The following is a 9,031-nucleotide window of genomic DNA, read 5'->3' as shown; positions in this document are numbered from 1 at the left end:
ATGTTCCGATGCATCCGTTTGGACAATAAACTCCTTGGAAAAGTCAGGGGCCCTTAGGATAGGAGCATCGCACATAGCTTGCTTTAAGGTGTCAAAAGCTTGTTGACACGCCTCAGTCCAGACTACCCGTCGAGGTTGTTTCTTGGATGTAAGCTCAGTCAAGGGAGCCACAATGGTGCCATACCCCTTGACAAAGCGTCGGTAGTATCCTGTAAGGCCCAGAAAGGCTCAGACCTCCGTTTGAGTCTTGGGGGGTTCCCAGGCCATGATAGTCTCAATCTTAGCCTGGAGGGGCTGCACCGTTCCCCTGCCCACCAAGTGGCCTAGGTACACTACCGACCCCTGCCCAATCTGGCATTTGCTAGCCTTGATCGTCAAGCCAGCCTGCTTCAGGGCTTGGAGGACAGCCTGAAGGTGACACAAGTGGTCCTCACAGCTGCTGCTGAAGATGGCGATGTCATCAAGATAAGCAGCAGAGAAGGCCTCCTTACCGGAGAGGACCTGGCTCACCAGCCGCTGAAAAGTGGCAGGGGCGATCTTGAGCCGAAAGGGCATCACACAGAACTGGTAGTGGCCCTCAGGAGTGTAGAAGGTTGACCTTTCCTTTGCTCCATCTGTAAGGGAAATCTACCAGTACCCTGATGTGAGATCAAAAGTACTCAGATATTGGGCAGCTCCCAGCCGGTCAATGAGCTCATTTGCCCTAGGGACAGGATGAGCATCAGTCTTCGTCACAGAGTTCAGTCCCCTGTAATCCACACAGAACCTGAGTTCTGGAGTGGTGCCCGGTGGGGCAGCTTTTGGTACCAGAACCACCGGACTGGACCAGGGGCTGCTTGAAGGTTCAATCACTCCCAGCTCCAGCATCTTAGTGACTTCACTGTGGATGCTGGCCTTCACCTTATCTGACAGCCAGTAGGTCTTGGTCTTCACAGGTGGGCTGTCCCCTGTGTCCACGTCATAGGTACACAGGTGAGTCCTTCCCGGGATAAGAGAGAACAGCGAGGAATACTGCCCAAGGACTTGACGGCAGTCCTTCCTCTGTTCGGGAGTTAGGGATGGTGAGAGGATCACCCCCTCCACCGACCCATCCTTCTCTTTGGACGCAAAGAGATCAGGGAGAGGCTCTCTGCACCATCAATCACCATCATCAAGATGACTTCGGGCCTCTCATGGTGGGGCTTGAGGCGGTTGACATGGAGTACCCAATGGGGCTGCCTGGGGGACTTAAGATCCACTAGATAAGTGACCTTGCCCTTTTTTTCAACCACTTCAAGGGGGCCTGTCCAGCGATCCTGGAGGGCACTAAGCTCTCCAGGCTCCATGACCCACACCTTCTGTACAGGCTCCAACTCCACAGGGTGAGCGTTGTGGTCATACCACTCTTTCATGACTGCCTGGCTGGCTTCCAGGTTGTCAGAAGCTTGCTTCCACAACTTAGCCATTTGGCTACAGAAAGCCAGCATGTAGCTCACCACATCCTGGGGAAGCCTCCTGGGAGTCTTCTCCCATCCATCTTTCACCAGGCTGAGAGGTCCCCTAACAGGGTGTCCATACAGAAGTTCAAAGGGGCTGAAGCCTACTCCTTTCTGTGGCACTTCCCTGTATGAGAACAACAGACAGGGTAGGAGGATGTCCCATTTCCTCCGCAGGCTCTCAGGCAGACTTCTGATCATGCCCTTCAAGGTTTTGTTAAACCTTTTCCACCAGACCATTGGTCTGGGGGTTGTAAGGGGTGGAGAACCTGTAAGTAACTCCACATGGCCCGCATGTATGCTGACATGAAGTTGGCCCCCCTGTCAGACACAACTTTCTTGGGGAAACCCACTCGGGTAAAAATCTCCATCAGGGCCCGAGCCACCGCGGGTGCAGGGACGGTCCTCAAAGGAATAGCCACTGGGTACCGGGTGGCATGATCCACCAGAACCAGGATAAACCTGTGACAGGCTGAAGTAGGTGGATCTAATGGCCCAACAATGTTGATGCCCACCCTTTCAAAGGGGGTGCTAACGACGGGTAGTGGTTCCAGAGGAGCCTTCAGCTTAACCCCTGTTTTCCCACTAGCTTGACAGGATACACACGTCCTACAAAAAGTGTCGGACCCAACCCCCAACTGAGGCCAATAGAAATGGGGGACAAGCCGGGCAAAGGTCTTGTCCTGTCCCAAGTGTCCTGCCAAAGGAATCTCGTGAGCCAACTCCAAGAGAAAGGCTCGGTAACACTGGGGAACTACTAAGGCCCGTGACGAACCGTGCACCGAAGCCTTAGGTTTGCTGTAGAGGAGGCCATCCTCACAGTAGATGTGAATGTTCCCTGCAATGTTACCTGCTTCCTGGGCTTCGGCCTGTCGCCTTAGACCCTCAAGGGTAGGGCATTCCTTCTGCCCCCGACAAAACTCTTCCCTAGTAGGTCCTCCCTCCACAGGCCAATCTGCAGGGATAGGTAAGTCCTCCAGGGGGACAACATCCCCCTCCGTGGACTCCGGGAGCACCACCTCAGGTGCCCCATCCATCTCACCGGGTGTGGACGCCGAGTCAGGTTTTCCCTGTCCCCAGATCTTCCCCTTTTTGGCAGCTGGCTGTGCCTTTGTTCCAGGCTCCAGCCCTTGCGAACTCCCCCTCTGGGCAGTCGCAGACTGTGTGCTTGCACAGGTCCAATCAGGTGTACCCAGCATCTCTGAATGGGTCCGGAATTCCACCTCTTTCCAAGCATTGTGCTCCTCCCCAACAGACAATCGACTGGCACGGTAGGGCTCACCGCAACTCGTAGGAGACCCGCGACCCCTCCCCACTCGAAGGGAACCTCAGCCACAGGATAGTGACCTATTCTGCCGTAAGCCATCACAGCTGGGTGGAGTACGTTTGGAAACACCTGCTCTGGGGACACCAGCTGACTCCTTACCATGGTCATACTGGCACTTGTGTCCTTCAGAGCCTCCCCTCTCTGGCCGTTGATGGTGACCCACTGCCCATACTTGGTGGTATTTGGGGGCACCTGGATCTTAGGAACCATCTCACTATCACCCAGGGACACTAAGGTTATCCCTGCCCACTCACCTCCCTTATCTAAGGGCAATTCCTCCCTGAGCACTACACTAGCCACTCCCGGGCTTTTTCCTCCAGGGGGAGGGGATGGTCTCTTTGGGCACTTGGCATCTCCCTTATAGTGCCCAATCCCACCACACGCATAACAGCGGACAACCCTTGGCTGCTGACTATGGACAGGATAGGGGGATTTTTGTTGATTAACCGGAGGAGGGAAACCTGATCCCTTCCCCTGCGAGCTATTTTGGGGGCATTTTGGGAACTCCCTCTTTTTGTCCCCCCTCTTTCTTCTGGGGAGCGCCCTGACCAGTCCTTTGGGAATCCCCCCCAGTCCCCTTTGATGACACCTGGGTACTAGCCCAGATGTCCGCCTCCTCTGCAAGCATCCTAGGGTTAGTCAGTTTGCTGTCCACCAGGTGTTGACGCAGCTCCGGAAAACATTTCTCGAGGAGATGCTCCTTCAGGAACAGATTGTACAACCCCTCATAATCGGTAACCCCAATGCCTGGCACCCAGCCCTCTAATGCCTTCTTTGCGTAGTCCAGAAAGTCCACCCAGTTTTGTGTAGTTAGTTTGTGGCTGTTCCAAAATTTCTGTCGATATTTTTCAGGGGTCAGCCCAAACTTTCTGATTAAGGCAACCTTCATTGTAGGGTAATTGGTCTGTTCCTCCGGCTCCAGAGCTAAAAGAGCATCCCTCCCCACTGGAGGCATATACTTGTACAGGCCACCCCCCAAATGACTTTTCCGAAATCCCATGGGCTCTTAGCGAGACCTCATAGGCAGCCAACCATTTGGCAATGTCATCCCCTACCCTAAAGCTGGCGACTACATCTTTGGGCAAGTAGGGTCTGGGCTCCCTGGTAACCTCCTTAGGTACGTTGCCACCAATAGGATTGCTGGGGTCCCTATCTGTAGGGCTTTGAGGTCTAACTCCCTTAAGCTAAGCTCATGGAGAAACCTCCTTTCCTCCCGCTCCTTCTCCAATCGGGCCAATTCTAATTTTAGTTGTCTCTTCTCCCTCCTGTCCGCTAGTTCTGCTGATCACAGGCTCCTTCCAGACACACTACTGCCCGCCCTCGAAGGTGTCCCAGGACTTGGTAACAGATTTCCCCCCTCGGTTTGGTACAGCATGTCCACTTCTATGATGGTGTCCCGATCCCCTTCTTCCTCACCCTTTTCCCCATCTGGGTGAGCTGCCACCCATGCTCTCAAGCTGGTTTGGAGTTCCACTTTCTTCGCACCACGCTTGAAGAACACCCCTTTCTCCTGGCAAAATTCCCTAAGTTGGGCTACTGTTTAAGTCTCTAACTCAGCCAACTCAAACTCCATTTTACCAGGCGGGCCCTCAGACATTTATTTGGGGTTTCTTAAGATTGAGGTGTCAAATAAGAACTATTTATCACCACCACAAGAAAGGATTTTTGAAAAATCAAAAATATCCAATTAGGGAGACCAACTAGGAGAAAACTCAAATCAAAAGAAAAAGAAAAAAAGTCCAGGTGTAAGGTGCGTGGTGCACACTGAGCCACTGTTAAGTGAACGCAAGCACAAGCCCTGATCCCACCACTGAACACCAATATGTTGGACCCGGGAACACCGGTTCACCTAGGGTAGCTTGGCCCAAGTGGGAAGGCCTAACTCCAAGGCCTTTGTGTTTACTTGTGTCATACTCAACTCAGTAACACAGCGTACTTCCACCAGAAAAATTACACCACACCGTCTTTTAGAAAATTAGAAAAGCTTTATATTCTCTTTAAGTTTGGTTCCAGTTGCATTAACCTTAACACCTCATCATTTTACATATGGTGTACTTAACTATGTGATACTACAACATGACACAACCCCAGAATTACTAGTGAGCTTCACTTAGCCTTTTGAATTAATTCAGTACAGTATATTCAGACAGCACCCCATTCGTGTAATGGCTCAATTATATATGATCCTGGCTAGTGGTAGGAACTGATACAGACCATTAGCATGACACTATAGCCAAAGTCAGTAGATGTTTGCCACAGATATCTATCAAGATAGGCCTAAACGGAGTTAATTGGTCATGACAACATTTCAACTTAAATTCAGTTATCATTTACAATCACCTTCTTTCAGTTTTCACACTAGCTTTAGAAAAGAGTTGCAGCTTAGACATTTATTCAGATGAGATACACTTCCTAGCTTGTGAATGATCGTGCATTTACTTGGTACTTTCTCAAAGACTTGTACAGTTTAAGATGGTTCCACAGTTATTCCTCAGTTCGCTGGAACGTTATGCAGTGAGGGGAGAACTCCCTGAGAGGTTCCGCTGACCCCAACTTCCCAGCCCAGAGCCCTGCTTACTGTTGAATCAGGCAATCCAGCCGATGAAAATAGGCTGAGGAGCTAAGGCTTTCTCTCTAGGAATTTAGGGGTTAATAGTGGCCCAGTTCGATGAAGGCAGGCTCCACTCCGCAGGCAAGTCACCCTGTAATCCGAGCGCTTTCAGCTGCCTGTGCGTTTCTTTCTCCTCACTCCCACCGTGAGGTTGAACTCCTCCCCTCCCGACCTCTCCTAATCCCGCCTTACTCTTTCCGGGGCTCCTCTCACTAGCGCCGGGTCGGCTCCACTCATGGTCAACTCCGTGGGAAATAAACTCCTGATGACGGGCCCTCCGGTTAACCCTGATGGCCCCAGGCTCTTCTAGTCGGGAACCGAACCACAAATAGGGCCTGTCACCCGCCCCGCCTCCTGTCACTCCAACGTGGGCTCACTCCGGAAGGCGCCGCCGGCTCCAACACTTCAGCGCAGCACCCCCTCATCTCACAAGTTTCCGCAGACCTGCAGCTGTGAGCCACTCAAACGCGAGGAACTCTGGACCACCTGGAGTCTATCAGAGTCACAGTAAGTTTTTGGTAACGGAAGAGGGTAGACTCAGACGGGTCTCGTAGTTACAGCTGGGAATCTGTTTGCGCCGGTCCCCGGTAGCTTGTCTCCTTCCCAGTATAAGAATTGGCTTGGTAGTTTGGTTTGCCCTGTTCCCATCATGCACTGGGACAGGAACAGACTAATTTGCATATAGCCAGGTTCTGAAGCTGGGATGGTGCAGTGAGCTAAATAACGGTGATGGATCAAGCCCTGATCTCTTGACTGGGTAGGAGTATTCTGCATCATTCAGAAACTCTGTCCATCACCTTTTCCAAAATTGATTTTATCCACACTATATGTGGGAGGGTATACTCAGACGTGAGTCCCTAGCTCATTGCACCATCAGGATTCAAGCAAGCCGGGCCGACGAGGCTGAAATGCCAGAAACCGGTCCCCGGTAGCTTGTCTCCTTCCCAGTATAAGAATTGGCTTGGTAGTTTGGTTTGCCCTGTTCCCATCATGCACTGGGACAGGAACAGACTAATTTGCATATAGCCAGGTTCTGAAGCTGGGATGGTGCAGTGAGCTAAATAACGGTGATGGATCAAGCCCTGATCTCTTGACTGGGTAGGAGTATTCTGCATCATTCAGAAACTCTGTCCATCACCTTTTCCAAAATTGATTTTATCCACACTATGTGTGGGAGGGTATACTCAGACGTGAGTCCCTAGCTCATTGCACCATCAGGATTCAAGCAAGCCGGGCCGACGAGGCTGAAATGCCAGAAACCGGTCCCCGGTAGCTTGTCTCCTTCCCAGTATAAGAATTGGCTTGGTAGTTTGGTTTGCCCTGTTCCCATCATGCACTGGGAAAGGAACAGACTAATTTGCATATAGCCAGATTCTGAAGCTGGGATGGTGCAGTGAGCTAAATAACGGTGATGGATCAAGCCCTGATCTCCTGACTGGGTAGGAGTATTCTGCATCATTCAGAAACTCTGTCCATCACCTTTTCCAAAATTGATTTTATCCACACTATGTGTGGGAGGGTATACTCAGACGTGAGTCCCTAGCTCATTGCACCATCAGGATTCAAGCAAGCCGGGCCGACGAGGCTGAAATGCCAGAAACCGGTCCCCGGTAGCTTGTCTCCTTCCCAGTATAAGAATTGGCTTGGTAGTTTGGTTTGCCCTGTTCCCATCATGCACTGGGACAGGAACAGACTAATTTGCATATAGCCAGGTTCTGAAGCTGGGATGGTGCAGTGAGCTAAATAACGGTGATGGATCAAGCCCTGATCTCTTGACTGGGTAGGAGTATTCTGCATCATTCAGAAACTCTGTCCATCACCTTTTCCAAAATTGATTTTATCCACACTATGTGTGGGAGGGTATACTCAGACGTGAGTCCCTAGCTCATTGCACCATCAGGATTCAAGCAAGCCGGGCCGACGAGGCTGAAATGCCAGAAACCGGTCCCCGGTAGCTTGTCTCCTTCCCAGTATAAGAATTGGCTTGGTAGTTTGGTTTGCCCTGTTCCCATCATGCACTGGGACAGGAACAGACTAATTTGCATATAGCCAGGTTCTGAAGCTGGGATGGTGCAGTGAGCTAAATAACGGTGATGGATCAAGCCCTGATCTCTTGACTGGGTAGGAGTATTCTGCATCATTCAGAAACTCTGTCCATCACCTTTTCCAAAATTGATTTTATCCACACTATGTGTGGGAGGGTATACTCAGACGTGAGTCCCTAGCTCATTGCACCATCAGGATTCAAGCAAGCCGGGCCGACGAGGCTGAAATGCCAGAAACCGGTCCCCGGTAGCTTGTCTCCTTCCCAGTATAAGAATTGGCTTGGTAGTTTGGTTTGCCCTGTTCCCATCATGCACTGGGACAGGAACAGACTAATTTGCATATAGCCAGGTTCTGAAGCTGGGATGGTGCAGTGAGCTAAATAACGGTGATGGATCAAGCCCTGATCTCTTGACTGGGTAGGAGTATTCTGCATCATTCAGAAACTCTGTCCATCACCTTTTCCAAAATTGATTTTATCCACACTATGTGTGGGAGGGTATACTCAGACGTGAGTCCCTAGCTCATTGCACCATCAGGATTCAAGCAAGCCGGGCAGACGAGGCTGAAATGCCAGAAACCGGTCCCCGGTAGCTTGTCTCCTTCCCAGTATAAGAATTGGCTTGGTAGTTTGGTTTGCCCTGTTCCCATCATGCACTGGGACAGGAACAGACTAATTTGCATATAGCCAGGTTCTGAAGCTGGGATGGTGCAGTGAGCTAAATAACGGTGATGGATCAAGCCCTGATCTCTTGACTGGGTAGGAGTATTCTGCATCATTCAGAAACTCTGTCCATCACCTTTTCCAAAATTGATTTTATCCACACTATGTGTGGGAGGGTATACTCAGACGTGAGTCCCTAGCTCATTGCACCATCAGGATTCAAGCAAGCCGGGCCGACGAGGCTGAAATGCCAGAAACCGGTCCCCGGTAGCTTGTCTCCTTCCCAGTATAAGAATTGGCTTGGTAGTTTGGTTTGCCCTGTTCCCATCATGCACTGGGACAGGAACAGACTAATTTGCATATAGCCAGGTTCTGAAGCTGGGATGGTGCAGTGAGCTAAATAACGGTGATGGATCAAGCCCTGATCTCTTGACTGGGTAGGAGTATTCTGCATCATTCAGAAACTCTGTCCATCACCTTTTCCAAAATTGATTTTATCCACACTATGTGTGGGAGGGTATACTCAGACGTGAGTCCCTAGCTCATTGCACCATCAGGATTCAAGCAAGCCGGGCCGACGAGGCTGAAATGCCAGAAACCGGTCCCCGGTAGCTTGTCTCCTTCCCAGTATAAGAATTGGCTTGGTAGTTTGGTTTGCCCTGTTCCCATCATGCACTGGGACAGGAACAGACTAATTTGCATATAGCCAGGTTCTGAAGCTGGGATGGTGCAGTGAGCTAAATAACGGTGATGGATCAAGCCCTGATCTCTTGACTGGGTAGGAGTATTCTGCATCATTGAGAAACTCTGTCCATCACCTTTTCCAAAATTGCGCCGGCCACTAATGTCAACAAAGACAGGGAACCAACTCCACGGGGGCTTAACCCCAAAAAGGAGGCAGACTTAGCCGC

This window comes from Lissotriton vulgaris, chromosome 4_1 (genome assembly GCF_964263255.1).
Source record: "Lissotriton vulgaris chromosome 4_1, aLisVul1.2, whole genome shotgun sequence".
Classification (NCBI taxonomy): domain Eukaryota; kingdom Metazoa; phylum Chordata; class Amphibia; order Caudata; family Salamandridae; genus Lissotriton; species Lissotriton vulgaris.
This window is presented reverse-complemented; position numbering follows the sequence as displayed.